This window comes from Erpetoichthys calabaricus, chromosome 17, assembly GCF_900747795.2.
Source record: "Erpetoichthys calabaricus chromosome 17, fErpCal1.3, whole genome shotgun sequence".
In the NCBI taxonomy this organism is placed as follows: domain Eukaryota; kingdom Metazoa; phylum Chordata; class Cladistia; order Polypteriformes; family Polypteridae; genus Erpetoichthys; species Erpetoichthys calabaricus.
Window position 1 is genome coordinate 81,078,793 of NC_041410.2, and position 13,777 is coordinate 81,092,569.

Consider the following 13,777-nt stretch of genomic DNA (forward strand, 5'->3'; position numbering starts at 1 on the left):
TGTCTTTTCTGTCTCTTTCTACCTGGTGCCATACTCCTTTTAGTTTTGCTTCTCTGTCTCATTTCTGAGTGTTTCTTGGCTTGCCTCTCTTCCTTTTTCCCTGAGGAATCCATGTTACTGTAGGTTTGTCCAATCTAGCACCACATTCTTCCCTGCATTTACTTTGGTCTTCTGCTTTCTCCCGCAGGTCTTTGTTTCTTATTCTTTCAGGCCTCCATATGTTAAAGATCCTTTGTAGACAATTGTTATTAGTTGTGTTTATTGTGTCCTTTTGTCATGTCTCAGTGTTTCTGCACCATTCAATAAAATTGCTTTGATGTTAGAGTTGAACATCCTCAGTTTTGTTGTTGTTCATATTTCTAAGGAGGACCAAATATTATTCAGTACCACAACAGCAGCCCTTGCCTACCCTAGTCTAGCAGTGACATCTCTATTTGTACCTCCCTGTTTATCCACTAAACTTCCCAGGCATGTAAAGGATTCCACATCTTCAAAGGTGTCACCTTTTACTCTCAATATGTTGTCATTTTTAGTGTTGATTCTACAGGTGGTCTTCTTCTTGCTGTTATTGGTTCTATTTTGGCTGCCAGATGTTCTGTCCTGTCCTGCATTTGGCTGGAATTATGTTCAGAGGTGGGGTGCATAGTCCATGTCATCTAGCTGTGTCCATATTTTTATGAGGAAATCCCTCATAGATGGTGACCAGTCTGGGGTTTGGAACCAGGCTCCTGGAACTCTAAGGTGTCTACTGTGGCTCTCAAAATATTGTAATGCAGTTGTGTTCATTCATGTTATGACCCATCATGTTCAGGCAACCTTGGCAGAAGTGAGAAGTGCATCGAACTATTTTCTTGTTAATTGCTGAATAACATCCTTAAACAACTGAATTGGGTCTATCTGATGTGTCTGAATGTAAAGGGTGCTGGCACAGAAGGGGAGCCATGGGCTCTTGTTTGTAGACGGGAACAGGTTGGCATTGCCTTCCAAAATAGCTACTAACTTCCATAGCATAACACTGTCCAGTCTGTGCATTCCATTTCAGTGTTGTGGTGTGCTAGAGGCAATCTCAGGAATGTCGGGTACAAGGTAAGAGCCAGCCCAGGAAGAGAATGAGGTGCCACTCCATTTATAGGACCCACTCACACCTAGTTGGGGCCTATCAGCCTAATGTGCACATCATTGGGATGTGGGAGGAAAACCCACGCAGACTCCACATCAACAGTGCTCAGAAATCAAACCCAGGATGCAAGAGCTGTTCATGACACCCCACCGTCCATTATGCTTTCAAACTGGGCCAATTTAAACATGATAGCCAAGATGTCATTGGACTGGGAGAAGATGAACTACACACAGCAAGCACTCCACTGTGTGGACCTCACTTGGGTTTTCGACTTTAAAAGGCTCCTTGTTCTTAGGATATTACAGGCGTCCATTAGCAATGCATTTGTTTAAAATTAGTGAAGGTGTTTACATTTACAATCTAGTAGTAGGGCACTGCACATATTTTTACAGATTTGTTTAAATGAACAAATAATAAATGTATACTTGTTTGGCTTAGCATTTAAGACTATGTGAAGTTTTTATTTAAGCATGTAACGTTGTGTGAGACGCAATGCCAAAACTCAAACTCGTCAATTTTAATTTTCGGTGCCCACAGCGGGTTTTCAAAATGCTGTTGTATTTTCAAAGCCAGTGTCTTCTATCTGTTTGTAACAGATGAGACCTCTCTCTGTACTTGGAATAAAGTTGATGGAGCCAAATGTACAAAAATAGGCGTGTTTATTAAAACAAAAAAAAATTACATACACAAAACAGAATGGAAAGTACCAGAAGAGCAAAACTGAGTTGCCCTTCTGGACCTGCGTTCCTGTGTCCTAAACCTCGGTTTACCAACTGCCTTCCTCTCCAATTCGAAGATGTCACCCCCTGTCTGTCTCTCACACAGCCCTAGGCTATGTTCTTGATGCCTTCCAGCTTTTGTTCCAAACCGTCTTGTATGGTTTGCAAAGCAGACAGCAGTTTAGAGTTTCTTCATGTAGCTCCCCATGCTCCTGTACATGTTAGTTCCCTGTAACAGTAAAAGGACTGCAATGTCTAGGCAGCCTTTTGAACTCAAAAGGTCCAATTTTTCTAAACGAGGTCCATGAGACACTACCTAAGGGGGCTGCAGCATTACTGGTCTCTCATTTGTTATTACCCTTTAAGGTGCAGAATAGTGATTTGGGGGTCGTCTCTCTGGCGCGAGGCATTCTGGGTTTTTCACCACACTCCTTCATCTCGCTTGCTTTCCAGGTGTAGTGGCTGGCACTCCTGGTCTAATCCATGTTGCCCACCCTTGAGTGTTCATAAGCAATCTCTGCTGAATCCTTTCTACTTGCCCGCCTGTAAATCACTTCACCAGGGCAAGGATGGTCAATGAGAAGTGCACCGCCATTGCCAATGTAGATATTCCCCTCAGCTGGGACTGCGCAAGGCCTCTGCTCTGCTTTGTGCTGTCTTAGTGCCACCCTTATAGCAGGCAATTCACACCAACTAACATATCCAGATGTTTAACACTCCATATTTTATTTATTTGTTTATTTATACTTTTTATATTCTTCATTTCCATATATATTTAATGTTTGAGTGTTTATAATCAATCTATTCATGTTCTAAACCTTATATGGACTGTAGTTCATTCCAGCAAACTTGGACGCAACACAAGAGCCAAACGTAAATAGGGTGCCAGTCCACTGCTGGTCACACTCGCACACACATTTTGGGGCAGTTTCGAGTTGAGTCCAGCGTCACACTGAGGGGACACACGGAATTAATTGTCTTTGTCTGTGTGCACTCTGATTGGTGCCCCCTAAATTTAGTTTCTATCTCCTATGTGATTTTACTGGGATGGACTCCTGCCACCCACAACCCAGGCCTGGAGACTGGGTGAGTATTATTAAGCATCTGTTTACACAAAAGCATATCCTCATTCTTCAAACTACCCTGTGCCATATGCAAGGAGGTTTGGTTTGAAATCCAAACATAAAGTGTGCATGTAGGGCCACGGTAAACTCCATATTAGTAGGCCCAAATTGAGCAGGTGTGATGACGCCATTGCTTTAAAAGTGTCATAGGAACTGTTTTATAAAGAGGTAGACCAAAAAGAACACAAAAGGGAGATAAAAAAGCCTGAATCTGATGTGAAGAGCACATCTTTTTGTGTTGTGTGTGTCTAGGCTTCAAAGTTCCAAAGTTAGAATATGTCAAATGGGAATTCAATTACCTACCCATTTCTGGAACCCTCTTTATCCACTGTGGCATGGCAGGGCGTCAACGAATATTCTGCTGGGGCAGAATGGCTCTAAACTGGCTTGGGATCTGAAATGATTAGATGGATATTGGACAGCAAAAAGGGGGCATTGCTAAGAGTCAAAAAATGTTTGACTAAAGTGTAGGGTGTGTGGTTAGGACTGGTTAGATTTTTAAAAAAACATAAAGTCAGAGTGGTATGCCATTCAAATGGGCATTTTGTTTTCATTCTTCTTTTGATGTATGCACCAAGCTGATGGAAATGTTCTACCTGTCCATAGTAGCCAGTGTGCTGGTCTACGCCACAGTCTCCTGGGGAAGCAACTTGAGCTCAAGGGATGCACAATGCCTGAGCAAACATGTCAGGAAAGGCTGCTCTATTACAGGGCTAACCCTGGACACACTGGAAGTTGTTGTGGAAAAATCGGATGCCATCATGAGAAATCCCCTCCGTCCCCACCAGGAGGTGCCCTCTTGGGGAACTTTTAGCCACAGGCTCATTCCTTCATGGTGGGCTAGGAAGCACCCACTGCTATAAGGCAATTCGGTGCTTCCTCCCAACATCCCAAACTAAATGCTGATACTTTTTAAGTTCATTTTGCAATTTCTGCACAATAGTTGAATAAATAATGATAGTATATTTATTGATTGTTAGCATTGTGTGTCCTTTGAGTCTTTTATCTTTGTTTTTTAAGTTGCTTCTGCTGTATACATCTACATTTCCCCTTGGGTATAATAAAGTTTATCTAATCTAGTCTAATTATATCATGTTGTTCTTCTTCCTCGTCATCATTTCCCACTTCTGTGTGGGGTCGATGTGCTTAATCCACCTCAGCTGCTCACCTCCTCGCCAGTCAAACCCTTTTCCATCAGATCTTCTTTTACTTTATCCACCTCCGTTTTGGCCTCGCTCACTTTCTCTTCCCTGTACTCCCATTCCCATCATTCTTTCACCCACATATTCATTGTCCTCATCACATGTTCATATATCACTGCAGTCTACTTTCCTGCACTTCTTTGATATCTCGCCCACTTTCGTTTTACCTCTGATTGTCTTATTTCTTATTCTGTTCCTTTTTGTAGATCTATACATCCATCTCAACATTCTCATTTTTGCCACATCCAACTTCTTTTCCTGTGTTCCCTTTGCTGTCTGTGTTTCAGCTCCATACATCACTGCTGGTCTTATCCCTGTCTTAATCTATCTTACTAAACCACAGTTAATATATGCACGTCGGACGCACCGAGGCGCATGCGCACTGCAGCCTTGGCGCCCACCCCAGAGTCCAGAGTCAAACGCAGCGGCTTTCCAAAACGCGGCGGCTTCCCAGAGTCAGTAGGTGGCGCCCAAACAACACAACCTGTACAGTCAAATGCAGCAGCTTCCCAAAACGCGGCAGATTCCCAGAGTCAGTAGGTGGCTCCCAGACAACACAACCTGTAAACTAGACTTGCTCTAATCCACTGTGCCAGTAATGTAGATCACATAACGGTCATTCAGTTTGGCGCCCGCCCCAGAGTCAAACGCAGCGGTGTCCCAAAACGCGGCGGCGCCCGCCCCAGAGTCAAACGCAGCGACTTCCCAAAACGTAGCGGCTTCCCAGAGTCAGTACGTGGCGCCCAAACAACACAACCTGTTCACTACACTTGCTCTAATCCACTGTGCCAGTAATATAGATCACATAACGGTCACAGACTCTAACCCAGCGGCTTCCTAGACTCAGTGGCTGGCACACGAACACCACAACCTGTGAATTAAACTTGCTGTGCTCCACTCTGCCAGCAGTCGGTGTCAGCAAAGGCAACAGAATCACGTCTCCACAAAACGAGACCGCTTTACTACAGATATGCTTATGTAATTAAATGACATTTCCCAAGACGCACCCACCCTCCATGATATGTCATCCATCCAGATATCGGACGGAACAGAAACTGATTGCCATTCTTGGATTTATGATTCGCTAGCGAATCGCGGGCTTACTTGTAACCTTTAATCTTCACCTTAATTATTTGATCACACAATTTTCCTGATACCTTCTTCCAGTTGTTCCATCCAACACTGCACTCTATGGGTTATCTCTGCATCTAATTTTCCATCTTGGGCTACCACTGATCCTACTGTAGATATTTAAATGTATCCACTCTTTAAAATAACTCTCCCTTCAGGCTAACATCTGAATTCTGATCATCATCATTCTGTTTTCCCTCTTGGGGATTAACAAAGTATACCAAAAAAACAAAAAAAAACTTCAGTCCTCTGTCATCCAAAGCTCTTCTCCATTCTTCTAACTTTCCCTCCAATTCCATGTTTCTGGTGCTACACAACACAACATCATTGGTAAAAAGCATGCACCTTTCTTTTATCCCATGAGTCAACACATCCATAATCAGATCAAAGGGGTAATCTAATCTAATCTAATCATTCAGAGTATTAAAAAAACAAAGCACTCACAATTTGAGAAACATTAGTAGTTTTCAGGGCCAACTTTGCGATCAGGATGGGGTCGCTGCTGAAATTGCTCAAATATACCGAGGGGAAGAAGGAAACACAATGTCCAGTCCTTATGTCTACGTACGGCTCATGGAGGACACTTTAGATTTCACATATTTGAATCCCAAGTTGTGTACAGTATAAAGCTACACAACATGTGGGTGTGAAAGCAGTGAATATGTCGAGAGTAATATAAACACAAGAAATTGCTATATGGCCTACATGTCTAAAGAATACAGAACTTAAGGCTGATGCATTGTTTGTTTATAACCATATTTACTGTGTTCATTTTTCACACTGCATTTTGCCTTGCAAACATGTGCCATTCCCTCCATCTCTCTGTACACTTTAGAAGTTCTTGATGATTATTTATCATTGTTAGTTTTTGGAAATGGCCAAGTATAGGTTTCTTGGTCTAGAGCAGGGGTGCCCAACTGCAGTCCTGGAGGGCCGCAGTGGCTGCAGGTTTTCATTCTAGCCCTTTTCTTAATTAGTGATCTGTTTTTGCTGCTAATTAACTTCTTTTGAATTAAGTTTAATTGACTTGGTTTTTAAGAAATGTTTCCCTGAATTTCTTCGTCGTTCCTCTGAATTGCTTCATTTCTTTCCTTAAATGGCACCAACGCAGAAGTGATATGTGAAGTGAGGGAGCCAACAGAAGGCCAGCTAAGTCAGGGCCTGAAACTCCAACCAATTTCACTCCAACCAGCTGCTTAATGAGGCGCTGAGCCTTGTCGTTAATTAAACCCGTTCTTTAATTCCATGGCTTGTTGCCGCTCTCATTGTGCAATAGCAGACATTTCCAAAATTAAGGATTTTCTCTTTTCTAAGAGCAGATCAGCATTCCTGAGACCTTCACCTTTCATTATTTTCAGATATTGTATGATGGTCACAGTTTGCTGAGCCTGTTTTGGCTCATTTTGTGTCTTGTTATTGTTTGGCTGCTAATTAAGGAAAAAGAAACAATTAAGGGGTCTGAGTCTCCAAGAGCAAGTCAAAGACAATGATTTCAAAAGAAGTTAATTAGCAGCAAAAACCGGTCACTCATTAAGAAAAGGGTTAGAATGAAAACCTGCGGCCACTGCGGCCCTCCAGGACAGGAGTTTGGCACCCATGGTCTAGAGCAGGGGTAGGCAACGTCGGTCCTGGAGTGCCACAGTATGTGCAGGTTTTTGTTCCAACCCAGTTCCTTAACGAGAACTCAATTATTGCTGATGAAGCACATATTGCTTAAGTGACATTTTAATGCTTCATTTTAGTGGTCTCGCTTGTTAAGGTTCTCCAACCTTAATTGCTTATTTCAATCTTAAACTGCTGCATTCAGTGTTTTAATTGCTCCTTATTAGCAATAAGATGTAAAAGACAAAGAAGCCAGCAGTTCTCCAGCTAGCTTTTTTCCAATTACATCTGTGTGTGTTCATCATGCACGGTTTGATTTAATAAAACACTTAATAGAAAAATGTGACAAACTGAAAATGATCTGTTTTAGGCTTCAAATCATTTGGATGATATCCTTGGAAAGGAAAAAAATCTACGATATAAAAGCCTTACATTGCACAGACTAACAAGCCATAAAATTAAATAAGGTCTGAGATTGGCAATGATTGGTTTCTAATTAAGCAATTGGGTTGAATGAAAACCTGTAGCCACTGCGGCTCACCAGGACCGACATTGCCTACCCCTGTTTTACATCTTATTGCTAATAAGGAGCAATTAAAACACTGAATGCAGCAGTTTAAGATTGAAATAAGCAATTAAGGTTGGAGAACCTTAACAAGCGAGACCACTAAAATGAAGCATTAAAATGTCACTTAAGCAATATGTGCTTCATCAGCAATAATTGAGTTCTCGTTAAGGAACTGGGTTGGAACAAAAACCTGCACATACTGTGGCACTCCAGGACCGACGTTGCCTACCCCTGGTCTAGAGCAACCTTGTAAGAAATTGTTAAAGTAAATGTTTTTGATGCAGAAAAGCATCCATCTATCCATCTTTTTCTGCCACTTATCTGGATTTGGGTCACGGGGGCAGCAGTCTGAGCAATGATGCCCAGACATTGCTTTTCTCCGCCACTTTCACCAACTCCTTGTGGGGGATATCGAGGCATTCCAAGGCCAACTGAGAGATCTTTCCAATATATCTGCCTTGAGGTCTCCTTCCCGTTGGACATACCGAAACAGCGACCAGGAAGGCATCCAGGAGGCATCCTAATTAGATGCCCGGACCACCTCAGGTGGCTCCTTTCAATGCAGAGGAGCAGCGGCTCTACTTTGAGCTGCTCCCGAATGTCTGGACTTCTCACCCTATCTCTAAGGCTGAGCCTTGTAGAAAAGAAAAAAAAAAAAAAAAAAAAAAACTAATTCCTACCAAAGACAAAATATTCTCTGTAAGAAGGCATTTCCCGCATATACAGTGCATCCAGAAAGTATTCACAGCGCATCACTTTTTCCACCTTTTGTTATGTTACAGCCTTATTCCAAAATGGATTAAATTCATTTTTTTCCTCAGAATTCTACACACAACACCCCATAATGACAACGTGAAAAAAGTTTACTTGAGGTTGTTGCAAATTTATTAAAAATAAAAAAAACTGAGAAATCCCATGTACATAAGTATTCACAGCCTTTGCTCAATACTTTGTCGATGCACCTTTGGCAGCAATTACAGCCTCAAGTCTTTTTGAATATGATGCCACAAGCTTGGCACACCTATCCTTGGCCAGTTTCGCCCATTCCTCTTGGCAGCACCTCTCAAGCTCCATCAGGTTGGATAGGGAAGCGTCGGTGCACAGCCATTTTAAGATCTCTCCAGAGATGTTCAATCCGATTCAAGTCTGGGCTGTGGCTGGGCCACTCAAGGACATTCACAGAGTTGTCCTGAAGCCACTCCTTTGATATCTTGGCTGTGTGCTTAGGGTCGTTGTCCTGCTGAAAGATGAACCGTCGCCCCAGTCTGAGGTCAAGAGCACTCTGGAGCAGGTTTTCATCCAGGATGTCTCTGTACATTGCTGCAGTCATCTTTCCCTTTATCCTGACCAGTCTCCCAGTTTCTGCCGCTGAAAAACATCCTCACAGCATGATGCTGCCACCACCATGCTTCACTGTAGGGATGGTATTGGCCTGCTGATGAGCGGTGCCTGGTTTCCTCCAAACGTGACGCCTGGCATTCACACCAAAGAGTTCAATCTTTGTCTCATCAGACCAGAGAATTTTCTTTCTCATGGTCTGAGAGTCCTTCAGGTGCCTTTTGGCAAACTCCAGGTGGGCTGCCATGTGCCTTTTACTAAGGAGTGGCTTCCATCTGGCCACTCTACCATACAGGCCTAATTGGTGGATTGCTGCAGAGATGGTTGTCCTTCTGGAAGGTTCTCCTCTCTGTTTTTCTGTGGCTTTGCCCCAGGCCTTGTATAGCACTTTGCTATTTACAAATTCTTCCAAGCTCATCCTTCTTCTTGTCCATGCCACACTTCTCTTTTTTCTCTTATTTTAATTGCACTCTTCTGTTTGTAAAATTATTGTTATATAGCTCCATAGCTATAACAGTTTTAAACAATGACTGAATAAATGAATGAATCATTTTCAACACACACAAGCTCCTTCCTTCCTAAAGTTGTGCCCCTGCGTAGTTGGCATTCTGTTTTTTGCCCTTATGTGTGAGTATATGCCCATCCAAAGACAGTTGGGTGAGTGGCTGTGTGTCAGAGAGTGGGCCCTGACTGCCATCCTGTCCAGCCTTAGTTCCTACCTCCTGCCGAATGCCAGTGTGATTGACTGATGGTCTTCCAATGTGAAAAGCTGGTCTGGAGAAAGGAAGGATGTGTGGATGAAAATGATGACTTCCTTTAGGCCATCGACAAATGGTTGAAATAAACATCACAGACGACCTCCATCTCAGCAAGGTAATGAGCCCTAACACCAGAGGATTGAAACTGCAATGTTATGGTGGAGGCAGAGCCAGCGTTATTGAATTGTTAGAAATGCTGCCACATGACTCTAAAGTCCTGGGATCAAACCCTGGCATGATCTGTGTGGAGTCTGCATGTTCTCCTCAGCTTCTTCCATCCATCCATCCATTTTCCAACCCGCTGAATCCGAACACAGGGTCACTGGGGTCTGCTGGAGCCAATCCCAGCCAACACAGGGCACAAGGCAGGAACCAATCCCGGGCAGGGTGCCAACCCACCGCAGGACACACACAAACACACCCACACACCAAGCACACACTAGGGCCAATTTAGAATCGCCAATCCACCTAACCTGCATATCTTTCAACTGTGGGAGGAAACCGGAGCGCCCGGAGGAAACCCACACAGACATGGGGAGAACATACAAACTCCACGCAGGGAGGACCCGGGAAACGAACCCAGGTCCCCAGGTCTCCCAACTGCGAGGCAGCAGCGCTACCCACTCCACCACTGTGCTGCCCTCCTCAGCTTCTTGTGAGGTTTCAACTTGCACAGTGGCTTTCTCCTTCACCCCAAAGACATGCAGGTTAGGTTAATCGTGAAAGTAAATGGATCGCTGTGATGATCTGGTTCTGGGCTGGGCCTGGTCTTGTGCTTGGTGGTACCAGGACAGTTCCCAGGAAACAGCTTTCACCAGTGAATGAATGAATAAATGAATCTGATATCTTCAATATACTTCCTTCCTTCTTTCCAGAGCTTCTGCCCCTGTTGTTTGCCCTCAGGTGTAAATAAATGCCCATATAAAAGCAATTTTCGGCGTAGACTGTGGGTCTAAGGCTATAAGGAAATGTGTGACCAGATAAGACCACTCAGCCCATTCAAACTCTTTCAATTCTTTAATTTCCATCTTATTCACACCTGTGCTGATGTCTGTGGACTGCTGATGGATGGGCACTTCCTCAGTGGTGGATTTCTTCTTGATCTGGGTTGGACTCGGACAGGTCTGAGAATGTGATGTGTCCTATTTCAGCTACACGGCCTTTGATTCTCACTGCGTCTATGCCAAAGGTGATTGTCGGCTCCTATTTTAAGAAAACAATAAGGGGTCATTATTGAGACCCACTTTGTCAACAGAAGGAGGGGTCCATGCAATTTTAGTGACTTAATGTCTGCCGTCTTGTGATGTTTGTTTATAACCTTACAGCGATCTCTGAGAATAAGCCCAGGTGGGGACTGGCCATAAACACAAACTTGGAAAATTGTGCTTCTCTGTGCCGTGATGTTTGGAATTGTATAACAAAGAGCTCATCTCAATGAATGAGACGAGTGGCTATTGTGTAATTGGTTCAAAAACCCATATCACCGTGTCACTTGATTACTCCTTCTCTGCACATTCATAGGTTTGAGCCCGGCAGAACTGATTATAATTACAGGCCACTCTTCTCAGTCAGTATTAGCATTTACCTTTGATCATCAAGCTGTCATTAAATCTTCGGGAGAAAAACACGCCGGCCTTTTGCAGTTTTTTTCTTTTTTTTACTTTTGTGTTTTAAATAGACAATCCTTTTACCTGCACATAGAAGACACCCACATGCTCCAGTCTGCAAGCCGAACAAAGGCAATTATTTTATTTCTAATAAATGTAATCGCAGCTCTTTTCATTGACACAAGTGTAGGGGAGGTGAAGTAGATGACATCCTTGCAGCTTCCATGGTGTTGGCCTGGTCAGGTAGAATTATCTTCGCTAACATTAAATCCAACATTTGCATTGTTTTGGTTGAATTTTTAGAAAGTGTGAATATGCTGCAGCAACTGAAAATTAAGGATGTTTGTTATATTGAGTTCTGCAGGGAGAAAGTCTGGAATAGCCTGCGTGTGCTACAGTTAGGAAGTGGTCGGTTTCATCCACAAGGTGTCACTGTGGTGTTACAGAACTTGAGCTGGTGTTTGATGTTGGGCCAGAATTAAAATGGGAAGACATGCTGGTGCTGAGTAGGCACAAACTCAGTATACGGTGTGTTAACTGAGGGAGATGTGCGTAAATGGTCCCTTTCAGTATCATGTGCTAGCAGTTTAAATTAGGCACACATTACAAAGTTTACAGTATCAGCCTCTAGGAGAACAAGGCATCTAGACAAAAGGATCTAATGGGATGGGCTCTGACTAAAGGAAAGTAAAGAAACCTGCTGGATCAGACGAAGTTTGAGTGAAACAAAAAGTATAACCCTGTGATCAGGCCATATTTAAAGACTGAAACCTTCCAATTCAAATGCCAGTTTGTGATATTCCTATGAAGTGGCAACTTATCTGCAAGACTGTACAGACGTCCAGAAAAGTAATTTGACAGAATGAGTTTCAGCAGATGTGCTAATATCAAAACCTGCCCTCTTCAGATGTGATGACGTCTGTCTGCAAGCACGTGCCAGCCATCTGCCAAATGGAGTCAAGTGCATGAGACACAGCAGGACTGTGTGATCATTTGGGCCAGTCTATCAATATAAAGACCAGCACTTTACTGAAGCTCATCACAACCAGGCTGGCAGAGGCTGGACTGAGAGAATGGTTTAACGTGGCGTTATTTGACTCCAAAGGAGCCATGAAAAGAATTGTCTGTTCTTGTCTGAGTAAAATGACATGAAACAAAATGCTGGTACACTTGTGAGCAGATAGTATCAACTCTGAATATGCAAACCTGGAAATGAGTGACATGAAAAAGGCAACGCAGCTATGCAAAGTGGGTGAAAAACAATAAGAATAACAATGTCAAGGAGAAAGCAGCTATACAATCATTCTGAACAAAGAGGTGACCCCCCAGAGTAATAGTACAAAATGTAAAGATACTTATTTACAACAGAAAACAAAGTATACATTATGTATATATACTGTACAGGTATATTGTCATGGACAGACTGGCATTCCAGCTCAGATGGACCTTGTTCCCTTGCCTAGCTGGGAAGACTTACATAATGGATATCTGGCAACAGGGGTCCAATATGACAGAAGATGCAGCAGGACTGGTATCTCAGCAGGGATGGATGAGAACCCCTTACCAGGCCTGGAGTACAATTTAGGGGTTGGACAATATAGGAGCATCCTGGATAGTTTGCTTTCCCTTTCCTGGTTGGGAGGCCATTATAAATGAAGGGCTGTATGGAACTGCCTCCCATGCTCAAAGCTTTCCCCATACACTGGGTGGTAGCATCCCTTCTGGTGTGCGCCTGTTTAGACACCCACCGGGCAGCATTGTTCCATAGTGCTGCGCTGATGGGTACCGTTAGTGACATCAGGGGGAGCTATTGGGAAGTAAATCTCCTGTCCCAGATCGGTTCCACCTGACCCTGATTCCTGGAGACCATGGTTTGGCACCAGAGGTTCTCCCGGGTCAGCCTTAAAATGGAGCCCTACATGTTGCCCAAGAAGACGGATTCAGGAGGAGGACAAAACTTGCCAGGGAGAAGTGGAAGAGAGAGAAGGAATTGTGGTTGCATGGATTATGAAAAGAAGGATCCAGCTGAGAGGTATTTCCCTTAAAATAAAATGAACCTGGGCTGGAGTCGGAGTGGTTGTGTCTAGCATTTGGAGTTGTGATGCCCCCTAGTGGCCACAACAGAACCCTCTTATTGACAGCTGCAGCTTTCTCAAAAGTCCATAAGTTTGTTTGGAGGATTGTCGTCTGTTTTTATATATATATATATATATATATATATATATATATATATATATATATATATATATATATATATCCATCCAGCCATCCATTTTCCAACCCGCTGAATCCGAACACAGGGTCACGGGGGGTCTGCTGGAGCCAATCCCAGCCAACACAGGGCACAAGGCAGGAACCAATCCCGGGCAGGGTGCCAACCCACCGCAGATATATGTAAACGTCTATGCGTGGAAGTGTGTGTGCCCGGCCTGGAAGTGAGAAGCGGAGTTGGGGTAAGGGCTCCCCCTCCAAGGAAACACAAAACTCACTTAGCCGCTAATAACACAAGCGGGGCGAGCACATCAGCAAAACGAAACCTCTGAAGAAAGACAAAGTCGCTTAGCCGCTAACATCGGCAAAATGGTATCCCTTTTACTTTCCCTCCCGC